This window comes from Hemicordylus capensis, chromosome 7 (genome assembly GCF_027244095.1).
Source record: "Hemicordylus capensis ecotype Gifberg chromosome 7, rHemCap1.1.pri, whole genome shotgun sequence".
Lineage (NCBI taxonomy): Eukaryota > Metazoa > Chordata > Lepidosauria > Squamata > Cordylidae > Hemicordylus > Hemicordylus capensis.
In genome coordinates this window covers 20,632,181-20,650,178 of record NC_069663.1, presented here as the reverse complement: position 1 = coordinate 20,650,178, position 17,998 = coordinate 20,632,181, and the positions used below count along the sequence as shown (strand labels likewise).

General features: G+C 49.7%; 1 protein-coding gene and 1 long non-coding RNA gene across 6 annotated transcripts in view; one reads left to right on the top strand and one right to left on the bottom strand.

Annotated features, from left to right (window-relative positions):
- Positions 1-17,998, top strand: part of LOC128332934 (myelin-associated glycoprotein-like) — a 63,324-nt gene that overhangs the window by 9,963 nt on the left and 35,363 nt on the right. For 4 of the 5 annotated variants that reach the window (XR_008310787.1, XM_053267758.1, XM_053267759.1 and 1 more), the window contains exon 2: positions 15,537-15,679. The exons of the other annotated variant lie outside the window; for it this stretch is intronic. The gene's annotated coding sequence lies outside the window, so the exon portion shown is untranslated. The remainder of the gene's footprint in view (positions 1-15,536; positions 15,680-17,998) is intronic. 5 annotated transcript variants of the gene reach the window in all.
- Positions 8,588-15,047, bottom strand: LOC128332935 (uncharacterized). Its single transcript, XR_008310788.1, has 2 exons — positions 14,779-15,047; positions 8,588-9,054 (listed from the first exon to the last, which is right to left on the bottom strand). It is a non-coding gene; the product is annotated as an uncharacterized LOC128332935 (long non-coding RNA).

Here is a 17,998-nt window from a genome sequence, read left to right as displayed (position 1 = left end):
CTCTAAGATTTCATCAAGAAGCTGCCAGCTATGGGCCATCTTATAGGATTGTTGAGGGAATGTCCACTGTGTACTGGTGAGTCCTGGTGGGGTCCTCAGATATGAAGAAATATGGGAGAGTAATCAGTCTCTGAAGGATATGTGGGGTGAATAGTCTTGGTGAAGTTGAAACAGAAGAACATAGAAAGAGAAGAGATTAATCACTGCATCTGCCTTGCATTCAACGAAATCACAAGGACAGTTCCCTTGGAGACAGATTGCCCCCTCCAAACAGATCCCAAACAAAGGGACCAAAAATTGATATCTAGCAGTTGACAACAGCCACCTGGGTGGTTTATGAATTTTGCAATGATCAGAGAACACCAGGCCCTCATTACCAGAGTCAACGTGAGCAGGGGAGAAAGCGGTTTCCGAAATCCATCACCAGGCCAGCTTTTCTAAAGAGTTCCGTTTCTGCCTAGGTGTCCATATCCAGCTAGGGCCAGACCCTAAACAGTCGGGTTTGAGGACCTGCAGGGAGCCTGGTCCTAGGATCCCGGGGCCAGGGCAGAGTAAGGGGCAGAAACAGCGGTGATCACAACGTGTGTTCGGCACACGAGATGCCAGTGGAGACAGTGTGGGAGACCCGCCGTGCCCACCCACCACAGGACTTCAGGGGCCCCCACTCGCCTGCCAGGGGCCTCTGTGGGCCCCACCCACTGCCACTGTGGCTGTTGGCGCGCCTCCCTTTGCTTGCCATGGTGCATATAATGACATCACCACCCCAGCGCCTCGTATCACTGGGATCGGCTCGCACCGGGACGCTGATGGCATCTCGGCATCGCGGCCAGCAAAGAAAGGCAACGGCCCTGAGCAGGAGGCCAGCAGCAAGCGGCTGCCAAGAAACCTACAATTCAATGAGTGTTTGAGACAACAGGCACTAAAGAGACAACATATAATATAAATAAGCAAACCGGACCCCCATTGTATCTTGCCATGAGCACAAAATGTATAAATCCCCAATAGTGTCTTATGCTCTTTGCAAGATACATTAGACTGCTGTCTAAATATTGAGGTGCTGCTACTACTACAAATATTTATGGGGCAGCGGGGAAATCTTGACTAACAAGCAGAAGGCTGCCGGTTCGAATTCCCACTGGTATGTTTCCCAGACTGTGGGAAACACCTCTATCGGGCAGCAGTGATACAGGAAGATGCTGAAAGGCATCATTTCATACTGCGCGGGAGGAGGCAATGCTAAACCCCTTCTGTATTCTACCCAAGACAATCACAGGGCTCTGTGGGCTCCAGGAGTCGAAATCGACTCGACGGCACACGTTACCTTTACCTTCAACCAAAGTTCTCAAAGCGGTTTATATAGAAAGAGAAATAATATATAAATAAAGATGGTCCCCTGCAGTGTTCCCAGATGTCGTTGACTACAACTCCCAGCATCCCCTGCAATAGCTTTTGCTTGGGGATTATGGGAGTTGTAGTCAACAACATCTGGGAATCCCTGTTGGAGGGAACACTGGTCCCCTGTCCCCAAAGGGCTCACACTCTAAAAATAAACATAAGGCAGATATCAGCCACTGGGGGGATGATGTGCTGGGGTTGGATAGGGCCAGTTGCTCTCCTCCTGCTAAATCTAAGAGAATCACCACTTTAAAAGGCCTAGCCAATCGCAGGATTGCCAGCAGCCCCCTCCCCCCCCCCGGAATTGGTATCAGTCTTCAGCAATCATGGAGATTTTAACAGCTTTTTCCCTACGCTTTTTATTTTATTTTAATTTTTTGCTGTTAAGAAAAACATTTCAAAACAGTACCTCTAGATTTCAGCTCAAAAGCAAATATAACATTTCATATTTTGGGGACTGTTATTTCACGGAGTTAATTTAGAATATTTTTAAATGCAATAATAAAATAGAGATAATTGAATTTTTAAAAATGGCTTGATATTGTATTTATCTGAATCCAAGACTAGGTCCCCCCCCCCACCATGTTCTTTGATGTTAGAAATAAGGGGGTTGTCTAAAATTCAGAATCATCTTCTATTCAGGTGAATACAGTATTAGGAAGAATATTGAGGGAAATGTTATCCAGGAATAGCTTCAGACACAGCTGGCAACCCAAAGAAAGAGCATAATGCCCCCACCTTCATATACGGCAAAATGTGGGTTAGCACAATTACTTTTCCCCTGTGGCGGAGTTCTTAAAGTTGGGTCCCCAGAAGTTGTTGGACTACAACTCCCATCAGCCCCTGTCACAACTGCAGCAGGAGATAATGGGAGTTGTAGTAGAGATGTGCTCGAAATGAATGTTTGATTCATTTCAAATTTGAGTTGAATTCCGGAATTATTATTTTTTGAATTTGAATCAAATTTGAATGGAATTCGAATAAATTCAACCTGTTTGGGTGCTTAAAAAATAATAATCAGGGGGGCTGAATGGTTTAAAGAAGGTGCCAAACGGCTCTCGGATTGAATTTGAATCAAATTGCCCTTCTAAGGGACAATTCGGTTCGAATTCGAACCACTCGAATCACCCAGATTCGGGTCAAATCGATTCGAAGCCATTTGCACATCCCCTCGTTGTAGTCCAACAGCATCTGGGGACTCAGGTTTGAGAAGCCTTGCCGTAGGGCCTCAATGAAGGTTGATTGGGCCGTGCTGTCAGGTGCACGTGTGTGGCTTCTCAGCAGACTGGAGTCTCCATGCCCCATTTTTCGGGCTGCCCCTGTGGGCGGTAGCTGGGACGCTGACAGCAGTGGCTGATCCAGCCTTTGCAGATCCTGGGTGATTAACGAGCTGGCGCCATGATCCATCCTGGTGGGTGTATTTACTGCTCCGTATCCTGCCAAGTCCTCCTGAGGGGAAAAGCAGGCTCACAGCATCTCGCTAAGAACATCTGAAGAAGCTGTCCTCTGCCGATGGGTCCCTCTGGCAGGGCTGAAGGTGGGCACACCTTTTCTGGACCTTGGGGAGGCCAGAGCTGCGAGCTCATTTCCATAAAGGAAACATTGAGGCTAAATTGTGAGCCGTGCTTGCGGACGCTTATTTCCCTGCGTCTCTATCAGGGTGTTTATTAGATCTTGGAAGATTTGCTGAAGCTGATCAGAAGCCATTTCAGAGCAGAACTAGCAGCATATATGGGGGCATAAGAAGCTGCCATATACTGAGTCAGACCATTGGTCCATCAAGCTCAGTATTGTCAGCACCGACTAGCAGCAGCTCTCCAGGGTCTCAGGCAGGGGGTCTTTCTTAGCCTCATCTGGAGATCAGTGTCCCCTCTCACAGGGATTCCCAGATGTTATTGACTACAACTCCCAGAATCCCCAGCAGCAATAGCTTTTACTTGGGGATTATGGGAGTTATAGTCCAGCCCATCTGGGAATCCCTGTTAAAGGGGACACTGGTAGAGATACTGCCAGGGATCGAACCTGGGACCTTCTGCAGAAGCTCTGTTATCCAGCTATAACAGAGTTAGTTAGCAGCTTCCCCTGGGCAATGAGGCACCTTTTAAACGTGGTGATTCTCTTTATTGAGCAGGGGGAGAGTAACTGGCCCTATCCAGCCCCAGCACAGTGCCTCCAGTGACTGTTGCTGGGGTCTATCTTGTGTTTCTTTTTAGGTTGTGAGCCCTTTGGGGACAGGGAGCCATCTTCTTATTTATTATTTCTCTCTGTAAACCGCTTTGGAAACTTGTTGATAAGCGATATATAAATATTTGTTGTTGTTGTTGTTGTTGTTGTTATAGTTCCAGCCTTTGAAACACTGAGCTGTTGTCCTAGGCCAACGGAGGCCAAGCAGAGGCCCTCCAGCTGCTGTCGGACTACAACTCCCATCATCCCCAGCTGCACAGCAGGGGATGATGGGAGTTGTAGTCCAACAGCAGCTGGAGGGCCTCTGCTTGGCCACCTCTGACCTCGGCCTACCTCTAGAGCGGATTTAGAGAACAAAGCCCTGTCCGTGAGTAGGGTTGTCAACTTGACCCAAAGCTCTTCTTGGGGTTTTGTTTTTTTCCTTCAGCATTTCCCCCCCAATAATTGTGTACAAGCCTGCTCAGCTTAGCACCCCCGCTGCTGTTTTTGGACTACAACTCCCATCATCCCCAGCTACAGTGGCCAATAGCCAGGGATTATGGGAGTTGTAGGCCAGCATCTCCCGGAGGGCTGAAGTTGAGCAGCCCTGAATGGAATCTCCAGGGCTGCTGACACTAGTCACTTGGAGGCTGGTGCCCATTTCTGGAGAATCCAGGTCAACCCTGGAAAGACAGCAACCTTGTTCAGGAGCCCTCATGGTGCAGTGGTCAGAGTGTTGGACTGGGACCGGAGAGACCTGAGTTCAAGTCCCCATTCAGCCACGAAACTCACTGGGTGACTCTGGGCCAGCCACTTCTCTCTCAGCCTAACCTACCTCACAGGGTTGCTGTGAAGATACATGGAACCATGTCCACCGTTCTGGGCTCCTTGGAGGAAAATTGGGATATGAATGGCTAGGGCTGGGGATGATGGGAGTTGTAGTCCAACAAAGCGAAGTTCTGTAGCCACATTTAGTTATGTATTCCCACTAAACTAGATCTGTTTGCAATAACTTCTCCAACATCCCCCGGAGTTTGTTTGTTTTTCTTTTTCTTTTTAAAGGCAAAAGTGCTGTAGCAAGAATTCCCAGGGTTTATTAAATGTGGAGAGAGCAACTGTTGCATCTGGGCTACCGTTGCCAACTATTCTTTCGGGCAGGGCTCCTATGCCTTTAACAGCAAGACGGCAAGCTAGAATTCAACCTCCTTTCTCAGCAGCATGGGAAAATGATGGGGAAAGGTTTCAGCTGTTGGATTCCTGCTTGATTACTTACCCTTCTCCCACAGGGTAATTGCCTCTAATATTCTTTCTCTGATGCAATCCATGCTAATTTCTTCCCTTCGGCTTCATCTACATACTGTAATTAATGCCAGAGCAATTGTCATCTTATTTCAGTGAAATTCCACCACCCCGCTCCTGCTCGTCAGGAGAGATGCTCTTCTGGCCGTCTAGGCCCCAGCAATCTCCCCACCCTTGCTCCCGAACCACTTTTTGAAGCTGAGTCCATGTAGAGCAGCAAGCAGCAGGAGCTGTCTATCTGGCCAGGCAGAGCTTGAAGGTTCCGCAACAATACCCTTACTGGTACAAAACGATTTGTGGCTGGCCCGACATGTTACCAATTAATTCCCACAGCGGTCAGCCCAGGGGTGCCTCTTGTTTAAAAGTGGCAAGTAATTGCATGGCATGTAATCTCCCAGAAGAAGTGAGATTGTCCTTTGCATTTGTGCGCAGCTGGAGCCTGAAGGAAGGGGGGGGGGGGGCGTTTGATGGTGAAGAATGAAAAGCCTGGCTCAGGCACGGAAATTACTAGTTGGAGCACCGTAAGGGCATATTTTGCCTTTCCCCTTCAGTTCAGGCCCTCCCAGCTGATGATTCCAGTAATTTTAAAAACCGCTTTCTCGGTGGGTTGCCTGAAATAAGAGACATCTATTGTGTTCTAGGGACACATGGGAAGCTAAGCAGCCTCCATTGTGTTCCCTCGGATTGTAAAATCAGAAATCAGGGAATAATAATAACGATAACAGTAACAATAGAAGCGAGTATGGACCCACAACAAAATGGTGTCATATATTTCGTGTGGGCGTGTATTGCCTGTGTCTGTGGCAGTATGGTAAAAAAACAAACATTAGTAACAAAGACAGAAGTCCTTGCTATAACTTGGGTCTTAGTTCATATGCACATTTTATTTTTCTGCTTTCTGGAATAATGTTTTAGAGCCCCCCACCCCACCCCCCAATAACCCTAAGGAGTTTTAGATACCATTCTGGCTCAGAATCAGAAGGGGTTGTGATGGTCTTGAGGGAGTATTCTTCAAGCTGAGAAGTGTCCTGCTTTTTTGGTACAAGCCCTCCTTCCCCCCTCCTTGCCACTGAGTTCCATTAGCTCCACCCACCTGGTTGTCTGTTAACTGCCCTCTGAGTCTGTGAACATTCTGCTCCATTGAGGCATTTGTGGAGGATGGCCCCTTAAAAAAAATTTCTTCAGATTTTGTGAAATCAATGTATCTGCAGGACCCCAGCTCTTCCAGTAACTCCACTGACCTGCAGGTGTTCCGCTTATGTGTCCATAAGGACAATAACATTTCCAACTCTTTTGGAAACAGATATAAGAGTGTAGCAGGAGGGGAAACGACATTGGCTCCAGCTTCATTGTGGTGTATTATTTAGATGAGATGGGGAGAGATCAGTAAACTGGGACTGAAAGGGTTTAAAAAAAACAAAACCTGTTCCCAGCACCAGGGCTCCAACCTCAATCCTAGCGTCTTTTGCTTTTTTAAAAACCTGGAGAAAATCCAATCACAGATATCCTGCTGTCTTGTCTCATTACACCCTCAGGTAGGCATCTCCTAAAACTGCCCTTCTAAGATAGGTCGGTATATTCCCCCATATTGCAGGAGAGAGAGAGAGAGAGAGTCTTTCAAGCCTCCAGCCTCCTAAGGAGCTGTATTTATTTAGAAGATGTCTAACACCCACTTTTCACCTTTCAAGGTGGTTCACAACAATGAATCCGGTGAAAAAAAACTGCCATCTAAAAACCAGTAATTAAAATCCAGCCTTAAAAGTAGCAACAGGCAGCCAAGGAAAAGAGAAGCTACCATGGATAAAGAATTCAGGCGTTCATGGCGAGAGACTGGGTAGGAAGGGCAGACGGCATCGTTCACAGCTCGCTCTCTTCACCACTAGCTTACCTGCCAAGTGACCAAGACTGACTCGGTGGGGCTGCCCTAGACCAAAGGGCGCCCCCCAGATGAGGAGCCTCTTCAATGGTCTCCCCTCGCTGCGCCCCTGCCGACTGACTCCCCCTTGAATGCCCACTGCTTTCCCCCATTTATTTTAAAGCAGGGGGCCGAGGGGCATTATTCTGCTCTGCCGCCACCCCCATAATCTGCTGCCCGAGGCCACCACCTCAGCGTGCCTCATGGAAGGGCCGCCCAGTCATATTTGCCTCTGGCAGCAAAACCTCTTGAACCACCCCAGCTCCCTCCATTTCTTTGACTCCTGAAAAGCGTGCGTTTTAAATAAATAAATAAATTCACTGGGCATCCCTTTCCGAACTCCGGGGGAACGACCCCTGCCTTAAACCTTGGAGAGTCGCTGCCAGTCAGTGTCGACAATACTCCGTTAGAGGGACGGATGTCCTGACTCCGCAAAAGGCGGCTTCCTATGTTTGTAATCCGGCCTTGCTGCTGTCGCTGCTTTCTTTTCTCGCAACAGGATGGGGGAATGGGGACTACCCTCCAAGTACTCCTTTGGAGGCGCTGGTTTTTCAAGACGCCTCGCCTTGAGCATCTTACACAGACAGCCCTGCCTTTTTCCCCCTTTCCCTAGAGAGCTGTGTTTATTTCCCCCCGTTCCCCAGATCTCTCTCCACATCTTTGCAAGCTCGAGTGAGCATTGAAAGAAGCAGAACTCCGTGCGCGTGCGGCTGTTTACTCGGCTGCGGAATCGGCAGGATCGGCTTCACCATGGCAATGCGCACGGCACATGGGACGGGAGCGGCTGCCGGGAGGAAGTCACTGCTCGTTCCCATATGCTCTGCTTGTCGGATGCAGATTCACACTAGTAATTAGGGCCGGATCCTGCTCCTTTTGCACCCGAGGCGCGCAAGGAGGCTTCAGGCAGGGGGTGGGGCAGGCATCAGGACGGATGCCAGAGACTCCCAGTTCAGCACAAAAGCCTGGAGAATTCAGACGCCCTCTCGCTTCTAAAGAGCGGTGGGCCCAGCTGCAGCTGCACCGCCATTCTCCGCAGGAATGGGGCTTCACGCCGGGTTGCAGCTCCTTCTGGGGCAGAACTGACACACAGCAGCTAGTTATGCACAGAGGCCACGCCCAGCAAAGATCAAGCTGCAAGTTGAACGTCAAAAGCACAGATCACTGGATGTAATAATAATAACTAGCTGGGCCAGGCTCAGAGGAGAGCTGGTCTTGTGGTAGCAAGCATAACCTGTCCCCATAGCTAAGCAGGGTCTGCCCTGGTTGAATCTGAATGGGAGACTTGATGTGTGAGCACTGGAAGAGATTCCCCTCACGGGATGGAGCCGTTCTGGGAAGAGCAGAAGGTTCCAAGTTCCCTCCCTGGCTTCTCCAAGACAGGGCTGAGAGAGATTCCTGCCTGCAACCTTGGAGAAGCCGCTGCCAGTCTGTGAAGACAATACTGAACTAGATAGACCAATGGTCTGACTCAGTATATGGCAGTTTCCTATGTTCCTATGTTCCACCTCTAGGTTGCCGCTACTGCTGCTTTTTTCCCCATCCCCCACATAGGCCATCTTCTTTCCCCGCCTGCCGGACATTCCTTCCCCCCGGCCCCCGTCATCATCATCTTCTTCTTCTTCTTCCCTCCCTCCCCCCACCCCCACCGTTATCTTTGACTGCCGGCCGGCCACCTAAAACCACCATTTTCTCCCCGTCCCCGTCACTATCCAGGCAGCTGCTTGCAAACTCTCGCGAGAGTTCACACACATGGGATTCGCGACAGGTATGCCTTAGAGAACTATATATAAAGATAATAAATAATAATAATAATAATCAATCGTAAACAACTTTATTTATTAGCCGCCCCATAACAAATTGTTTTCTGGGCAGCTTACATCATATTAAAACATGATATAAAAACACACATTAAATCATAACAGACCAAAAAAAGAGGGGGGGGGATACAATTAAAAATACAATTAATTTTTTAAAGAAATCAGTTACAATCAGATCACAATTTTTAAAAATTTAAATTTAAAATTTAAAAGGCCTGAGTGAACAAAAAGGTCTTTACCTGGCATCTAAAAGAACAAAGTAATGAAGCCAGGCGAACCTCACTGGGGAGGCTGCCCCATAAACGGGGTGCAGCCACCAAAAAGACCCTCTCCTCGTTTGTCAGGGAGAAATCTAGACTGGAGAATGTCGACTGGAGAAATTGTAGCTCCATCTTTACATCAGTCGTGAATTCAGTGAACAGCCTTGGACTTTAAGCCATTGTGTCTCAGCCTCAGGCCCCCAGTCTGTAAAATGGGAACAGCAATAGCCATGGAACATAATGGAACTTGCTTATCATTTCCTAGAACATAATGGATGTCCCCTGTTTCAGACCCTGAGAAAGGAAAGTGTTTATTTATCATGGAAATCCTGAGATGGGGGAGGCCTAAATTTGAAATGCAGTGCGGTGTAGTGGTTAGAGTGTCAGATTCGGATGGAGAGATCCAGGTTCCAGTTCTCAGTCCTGAAGCTCACTGGCCAGCCTTGGGCCACTCACAATCTCTTCACCTAAGTTACCTGTCAGGGTCGACGTGGATAAATGTGAGGAAGAACCTTGAATGCCATCCCAATGTCCATAGAGGAAAAGTGCGATTTAAACAAAATATAGATGTTTATTCCAAACTAAATGAAGACTATATTTAGGAGGCAAGCTGGCCTTGTGGAAACAAGCATGAATCGCCCCCTTTGCTAAGCAGAGTCTGCCCTGATTTGAATAAAAGTCTACATGTGTGCCCACTGTAAGCTATTCCCCTTAGGGGTTGGGGCCACTCTGGGAAGAACACCTGCATGCCTGCATGCAGAAGATTCCAAGTTCCCTCCCTGGCAGCATCTCCAAGATGGGGCTGAGAGAGATTCCTGCCTTCAACCTTGGAGAAGCTGCTGCCAGTCTGTGTAGACAATACTGAGCTAGATGGACCAAGGGTCTGACTCAGTATATGGCAGCTTCCTGTGTTTCCTCTTTTCCCAAGACTGCCTGGAACCGTATGTATACAAGTTAAATTTCATAATGGAAGACAGGCAGCTTGTAAACATATCAGAGGAGAGCTCTTGACATCGCTTAGATGCCATAAACATCATGCCTAATTGGGTTAGCTTTGTTTTCCAGCTCTGCACTAGTCCGCATAGCTATTGAACGGCAGCTGAGCTCCATCCCAGATGTGGCCGCATTGAAGTGCCAAAGGAATGAACCAGGATGGGAGGCAGAGAGACTTGTCCCCTTAGCTAAGCAGGGTCCGCCCTGGTTGCATATGAATGGGAGACTAGAAGTGTGAGCACTGTAAGAGATTCCCCTTAGGGGATGGAGCTGCTCTGGGAAGAGCATCTAGGTTTCAAGTTCCCTCCCTGGCAGCATCTCCAAGATAGGGCTGAGAGAGATTCCTGCCTGCAACCTTGGAGTAGCTGCTGCCAGTCTGTGAAGGCAATACTGAGCTAGATGGACCAATGGTCTGACTCAGTATATGGCAGCTTCCTATGTTCCTATCCATTACAGAAGCAATGGTGCCTCCTTACCAGGCAGTTAGATCCCATGTTGCCTATAATAACATTGTTATCAAGAGAGAAGGCTGTACAAGCAAGAGGTCCCCTTATGTATAATTTGCAAGGCAATCCAGGGCAAGGAAGGAGAGAGGGCAATTTACACACACACATGTTTCTAATGACCACTATTATTATTATTTATTTACACAGTCAGACAGGTGTTATTGACTGGTTTTTTTCATCCAGACATTGAGTCCTTCCCAAGGACCTGGGATGGCTGAATTGTATTGTCAATGTTGTTGCTGTTGTGATAGATATCGTCGCAGAATATAGGCTGTTCCCAGTAAAGCTGCTTTTTGTAATTGGCTAATGGTGATTTCTGTGGCCCCGATGGTGTTGAGGTGCTCTTCAAGGTCTTTTGGAACTGCACCCAGGGCGCCAATGACCACTGGGATTATTTTGGTCTTTTTCTGCCACAGCCTTTCAATTTCAATTTGTAGATCTTTGTATTTTGTGATTTTTTCTATTTCTTTTTCTTCTATTCTTCTATCCCCTGGTATTGCTATGACGGTTATTTTCACTTGTTTTTCTTTCTTCCTGACTACAGTTATATCTGGTGTATTGTGTGGCAGAAGTGTGACTGTTTGTAGTCGGAAGTCCCATAATATTTTTGATTATTATTATTATTATTACATTTATATCCCGCTCTTCCTCCGAGGAGCTCAGAGCGAGGTAGGTCAGGCTTAGAGATACATGACTGGCCCAGAGTCACCCAGTGAGTTTCATAGCTGAAAGGGGATTCGAACCTGGTTCTCCCCGGCCCTAGTCCAACACTCTGACCACTACACTATGGCATTTAGCAGCCTTGATTCCTGGTCTGCAGCTTAAAAGCTGCAGGGGGCGGGAGGACCCATAAACAGAGGGCTTTTATAGCTGACTGTGTTTTCCATAGGGCGAGGGGAGGTGTGCCTGCCCACTGTGTGGCGGTGGTGGGGAAGCGTGCCAGGAATGTGTCTCTGGGCGTGTCAGGAATTCCTCCGGGTTGAAAGGCTCCTTTGGAGAAGACTGTGCAAGGACCCCCAGCCGAAAAAGTGGAATGCACAGCTGTTTCTTCCCAAGAATTGTAAATCTGAAATCCTGGCCATTGTAGGGACATACTGTAGGGAACTGCCTGCTACTGAGTCAGACCATTGGTCCCTCTACTCAGGACTGGCTGCACAGACTGGCAGTGGCTTCTCCAAGGTCGCAGGCTGGAGTTTTTCCTTGCCCTATCTTGGTGGTGCCAGGGAGGGAACTTGGAACCTTCTGCAAGCAAGCATGCAGATGCTCTTCCCAGAGTGGCCCCATCCCCTAAGGGGAATATCTTGCAGTGCTCACATGTAGTCTCCTATTTAAATGCAAACTAGGGTGGACCCTGCTCAATAAAGGGGACAATTCGTCCTTGCTGCCACAAGACCAGCTCTCCCTAGATCCCGACCTCCTCCTGCCAGTGGTGGCGGAAACCAAACCTCTCCTGCTATAAGAAGGAGCATGCACAATTTTGGTCCTCCAGTTGTTTTTGGACTACAGCTCCCATCATCCACATGACCAATAATCAGGATGATGGGTGCTGTAGTCCAGCATCTGAGGGAGAGCCAAAGCCACGCAGCCCTGATTAATCCCTTCCTACCATTAGGCTGGACCCCTTCTGCCTATTAAGGTCATCGGCCCTGGTCCATTGTGGCTGCCACTGGCTTGTTTGATGGTGACCTAAAACAGGGCCTTCTTCAGGGCTGCCCCAGGATTTTTGGAACCTGCTCCCAAAATAGAATTAGAGCCTCCCCATGTCTGGTTGCTTTTAAGAAACAGCTGAAGAGGTTAGGGCCTTTCGTTCAATCGTTTTAATTTTTACTGTTTCAATTATTTAAAAACTGTTTTAATTATTTTAATTAATTGTTGTCAGCTGTGCTTCAAATTTTGGTGTGTTGCATAAACCACTAGAGAGAGGTATACGTTGGGTGGTACTGAAATATTATATAATATTAATATTATAAATACTCAAGAGAGGGAGTACAACTTCTAGCTGTTTATTGGAGGCTGATGTGCAATGAGCAAAGAAGACTGTGTTTGGGGGCAGGTGCAGAATGTGCAGGATTACATCGGACATTCTAACTCTACTGTGCAAATACTTCAGGGTGCAATACAAGAGGGAGAGGGAGAGAGAGAAATTGGCAGTGCTGCATTCTGGCACAGTTTATGCACCCCTCAAAAACTGGTGCCCTAGGCGATCACCTACACCTGCCTATTGGATGGACCAGACCTGATTCGGCCATTAGTAGCAGAACTTTTTTGCCATTAGCAAAACAACTCTCCTGTCTCCTGCAGCATGCACCGGGGGTGGGGGGTGGGAGAGAGAGAGAGAGAGACTCTTCTCTGCCTGCTGTATGCTGTACTCATTTCTGACAGCTTAATCCTCACTGGCTTCTGAAGCAGGAGATTTGAGTAAAATGCCCATAACAGTTTCCGAAGAATGTCTGACGGAATGTTTAATTGGATCTCGTTGTCCTTATTGTTGATGAGCTGCAACTTAAGTGCATACATTTAATACCTGGATGGGCAGGAAGCAGTGTGCTATTTTTAAAGCGGGCCGGGAGAGCTGGATAGGAACCATAGCACAGGGAGGGCAGAGTCAACCTGTCCTCAGGGCCACAGCCCAGAAGAACATCACCCTGTAAATATACTATTTGATCTGGGAGGAGAGCCGATATATTGCACTTATCACCTGTATATTGCACCCATATATTGCACCCATCACCGGTATATTGCACCATATTTCACCCATCACCAGTATATTGTACTCATCGCCGGTATATTGCACCCATATATTGTACCCATTGCTGGTATATTGCACCCATTGCCGGTATATTGCACCCATTGCCAATATATTGCACCCATCGCCTCTTCCTGCCTGGGGCAAATTGCAAGTATAGGGGGTGATTTTAGTCAGACCCATTCACTGTTCCTTCTAACAGGGGTTTCCAGATGTTGTTGACTACAACTCCCAGCATCCCTGGCTGCAATGGCCTTTGGGTGGGGATTATGGGAGTTGTAGTCAACAACATCTAGGAATCCCTGTTAGAGGGAACACTGGCACCCATTGCATTGGGGGTGAGCTCGCCACTCAGTGGTAGAGCATCTGCTTTGCATGCAGGAGGTCCCAGGTTCAATCTCTGGCAGCATTGCCAGGTAGGGCTGGGAGACACCCGTACCTGAAATCTTGGAGAGTGGCTGCCGGTCAGAGTAGACAATGCTGAGCTAGGTGGACCAAGGGTCAGACTCAGTAGAAAGCAGCTGCCAATGTAACCTCTCCCATGCCACTGCTATTTTAAAAAAAACAAGATGGGCAGTGCTTGGTTTAACACCGCATCTAGTTTGACTCCAAGAGATTTAAATTCTCGATTGCCAGAGAAGGGATTGAAAGCGGACAAATCTAGCGAGTACATTTGGAAAGGGCGCTCCCTAACATTACCCCCACCCCCAAAGCATCATGAGAACAAAAGAGGGACAATTTGGGGTGGCCCAAGATATTGTGGCAGGTGAGGTGAGGGGCCAAATGCGGGCTTGCCCCACAGCTCTGGGGCGGGAGGGGGCAGCCCCCTTTCAAAACCAACCCCTGCAAGCTTTAAAAGTAGTGCAGGGAGGGAGGCTTCTCGCACTCTCTTCTCGGGCTTCCTGCAAGCTTGGCAAAGGACATGAGGGGGAGAGGGCAGCACTCTCTCCTCTTCCCATACTCTTTGCCAAATTGGCCGGGGTCAGATTGACCCCAAGGAGCTGCTCCAAGGGCGGCAGGGGGCACAATCCGGCCGCCCTGCTGGCGCCCCAAGAACCCGCCGCCTGAGGCAGCCACCTCATCTCGCCTCACGGAAGGGCCGCCCCTGGGCTCAGCGTTTCACCCAGGGGCATTGCGAGGCATTTAAAAGATCGGGGCCCCACAGCCCCACTTTTGATAATTAGACTCAATCATAACCGCCCCCCCTCCCAGCAAGAATGATTAGGTCTGGTTTTTTAAAAGTCTTTAATATTATAAGGCAGCCCCTACGAAGATGGAAGCAGCAGAGGGCGACGCGAGCGGGGAGCAGTGCCCCCTGTAACAGGGGTTCCCAGATGCCGTCGACTACAGCTCCCATCATCCCCTGCTGCGACGGCCTTTGGCGGGGGGTTATGGGAGTTGTAGTCACCGACACCTGGGCATCCCATTTTCAGGGAACACTGGCTAGAAGCTCACTCGCTCTCCTGTCTTGGGCAGATGCTCCCACTGCTGCAGTTCTGCCTGGTAAAGGTCATGGAGGAGGGAGAGGGCAAATGCAGGGCTCTGAGCGATCCATTGGGGCCCCCTGCCCCATGAGCCGCCCCTGGCTTAACCAGAGGCAGGTGCCAGGAAAGCAGAGCTGCCCCAGCTACAGAGGGGCCGTGGGGGGCGGACGGACGGCCCAGCGTCCTTCCTTCCAGCTTACCTGCTCTAACCTCCAGACCTGGCTCTCGTCTCCCAGGATTCAGTGCGGTGAGCCTAGGATCGCTGCCGCCGCCGCTGCTGTCAGGCACACAATCAGCTGCACTGAACCGATGGCTCGTATCTCACAGTACAGCCGGAGAGGCAGCCGAGCTGGCGGGTGAGAATTAAGGCTCTGATCCCGTTAGGGGAGCAGCGCCAGGCCCAGCCCCGCTCGCAGCCGCCCACGGGAGAGGAAGGAAGATGTGCAGCGAGAGGCAACCAATGTACTGAGTCAAGCGTTCCCCCCCCCCCCTCGCTCGGCAGCCTGTCTTCTCTCTCCCCCCCCCCACCGCTCCGACACGCACACACACACAGCCGGTGGAATTTGTGTGTGGGCTCTCCTGGCAGAAATGCAGAGCTAACATAGCCGAGCACCCACCGACACCCGTGCGGCCGGGGAGTTTCTCTGCGCAGAGCCCAGCCGAGGATGCTCCTGCCGTATGGCCACATCTGAGCTCTCTTCAAAGCGAAGGAGCAGGGGCCGGTTGATCGTGGGACGGGACCCAGAAGGGACTTGCAGCATCGCCGAGCAAAACTAGGCTCGGATATCGCTCGCTGCTGCTGCTGCTGCTGCTGCCCCTTGGTATCAGGAACTCTGTTCCACCAAGCCCCAGTCTCTTGTCTCCGTTAGCAGCCAGCAACCGTAGTACCAGAGGAAGGCTCTCTCTCTCTCTCTCTCTCTCTCTCTCTCTCTCTCTCTCTCTCTCTCTCTCTCTCCAGCTTTGGCCTCCCCGGTGGAAACTGGCCTCCTGCCAAAGGCTCCAAGGCAGCCTGCTCTCTCTGCTCCAGGTCCCCACCCAGGGTGGCCAAATCGATGCTGGGAACGCCAGCGGGCGAGGACGCCAACAAGACGCGACCCAAAGGTAAGGTCACGCGATCCCAGGGGCAGGAATGCATCTGTGGCGTTTGCAGAGCGCTCCTGGGCCTTCTAGAGAGAAAGGGGTTATCTGGGGAAAGTTTCGCCCCACCGGCATGTCACTGCGAAGCTGCCGTCTACGGAGTCAGGCGACTGGTCCATCTAGCCCACACCGACTGGCAGCAGCTCTCCAGCGTTTCAGAGAAGGAGCGTTCCTAGCCCTACCTGGAACCGGGCCCGGGTTTGAAACTGGGACCTTCTGCCTGCAAAGGAGGTGCTGTGCCGTGCCACGGAACAAATGGCCCCATTCTGTGCAGCAGTCAGAGTTGTTTTTGCTCGCAGTTTAATTTCCTCCTAACCAAATTATGTGTCAGATCAGATGCGACTGAAGGCTCCACGGAAGGTTCCAGTGGCAACCCCTAAAAATAGACACGGGGCCCTTCCGGACCCTCTGCCCCTTCTTATGTCACATTGGCTTCCATCACACGGATGTTTGCTATTTTCCCCAAGCCGGCTCAGCAATTGGGCGATACAGGCAGCTGTCTAGGACAGCAGAATTCTTGGGGCCCCAGGGTACCTGGGAAGTCTCTAAAAAGGAAAACAATCTCCCCAGTGGCACAGACTCTTGGGGAAACCGGGTCTAAGATATGGGGCTCCTCAAGAGCTCTTCCTGGTTCCAGCCCCCTTTTGCTAGCCCCAGAGAAGTGGGTGCAGCAAGCATGTCAGTTCACTTGGATGGAACAAGGAGAAAATATTATAATGAAGAAATCCCTTGAGGGGGCACTCAATGAATCTTCACTTAAGGCAAGGGGTCCCCAAACTTCGGTCTCCAGTTGTTGGACTACAATTCCCATCATCCTCAGCCACTGTGGCGGCGGAGGAGGGCTGGTCTTGTGGAAACTCTTGACCCCTTTGCTAAGCAGAGTCTTCTCTGGTTTGCATTTGAATGGGAGACATGTGTGAGTGCTGGATTTGTGGGGCCACTCTGGGAAGAGCCCCTGTCTGCTTGCATGCAGAAGGTTCCAAGTTCCCCCCCTGGCAGCATCTCCAGGATAGGGCTGAGAGAGAATCCTGCCCGCAACCTTGGAGAAGCCGCTGCCAGTCTGTGTAGACCACACTGAGCGAGCTGGACCAATGGTCTGACTCAGTAAGAGGCAGCTTCCTGTGTTCCTATGATGGGGTTTGTAATCCCATGTGTTTGGTTGTATATTGTAATTTAACACTGCCTGTTGTATTATATTGTCATGTAACCCTGCCTAGAGATGGATATATCTGGAGGGATAGAAATAATCCAACATCATCCAGGGACCTGTGGTTGGGAATCCCTGACCTAAGGAAAAACAAGAGTCTAAACTGGCCCCTGCTGACCCAAACAAATGCCTTTATTCTTAGCTCTGGATGGCAACAGAAGTTAGGGCCAAAGGGCTGAGTGCTAAGAAGCCTTATTTTGAAAAGCCCCTGTCTGTGGTTGTGTTTTCCTTCTGGAGACACAGAGCGCCTTGTTTTTGCAGCGCAATAAGCACAAAACAAGCAGCTTGTTCATCTGCCTGAATCCTGGCTGGGGGAGGTGTAGGCGGGACCGTCCCCTGGCCGTCCCAAATGTCTTGGATTTCCTAGGTCCAGATTGATGGTTCTTCTGAGCAAATGTCCACAGTCACTGGTGCGGGGATTGAAGCCAGTCTCTTCCTTGGGGACAGAAACACTCCTGACAGTTACTATGATATGATTGGGCAGAAGTGCTATTAAAATGTGACTGGATAAATCCTCAGGTCTGATGCATGAGAGGTGATGGACAGCATAGCACGGAGGTGTTCAAAAAAACAGGAGCAGCCTGGAAACCCTAAGGGGACACAAGATATGCGTCTCTCTCTCTCTCTCTCTCTCTCTCTGCAGGCCTTGTGCTCTGTGTATGTGTGCATTCGTATCAGGGCATCATTTCAGATTTCTGTAAAGAGAAGCAAAGGTGTTGGGCGGGGTTCATCAGGATTTCAAGGCCTGATCTGGATTCTGGATTCCGGCCCTGGGGAAGCATTTATTGGGGGGGCTGTTTTCGACCTGTCTTCTAATAACGGCAGCATTTTTTTTTTTAATCAACTCGGGTTTGTTGCCTTAAAAAAAAAAAAAGTAAAACCATTTCAGCTTCTGGTATGCAGATCTGGAAGGAACACGGGCTTCTTGCATTTTGCATAACTGTCGTCACTCAGGGTGCTGGAGCAGTGAGCAGACCATAAATAACCACATGCGGTATGCAACGGGGCAATGTGGAGAGGATAGTCCCGAAAATGCACCCCAGTAAAATGCACCCCAGTATACACCCCCCCAGTGG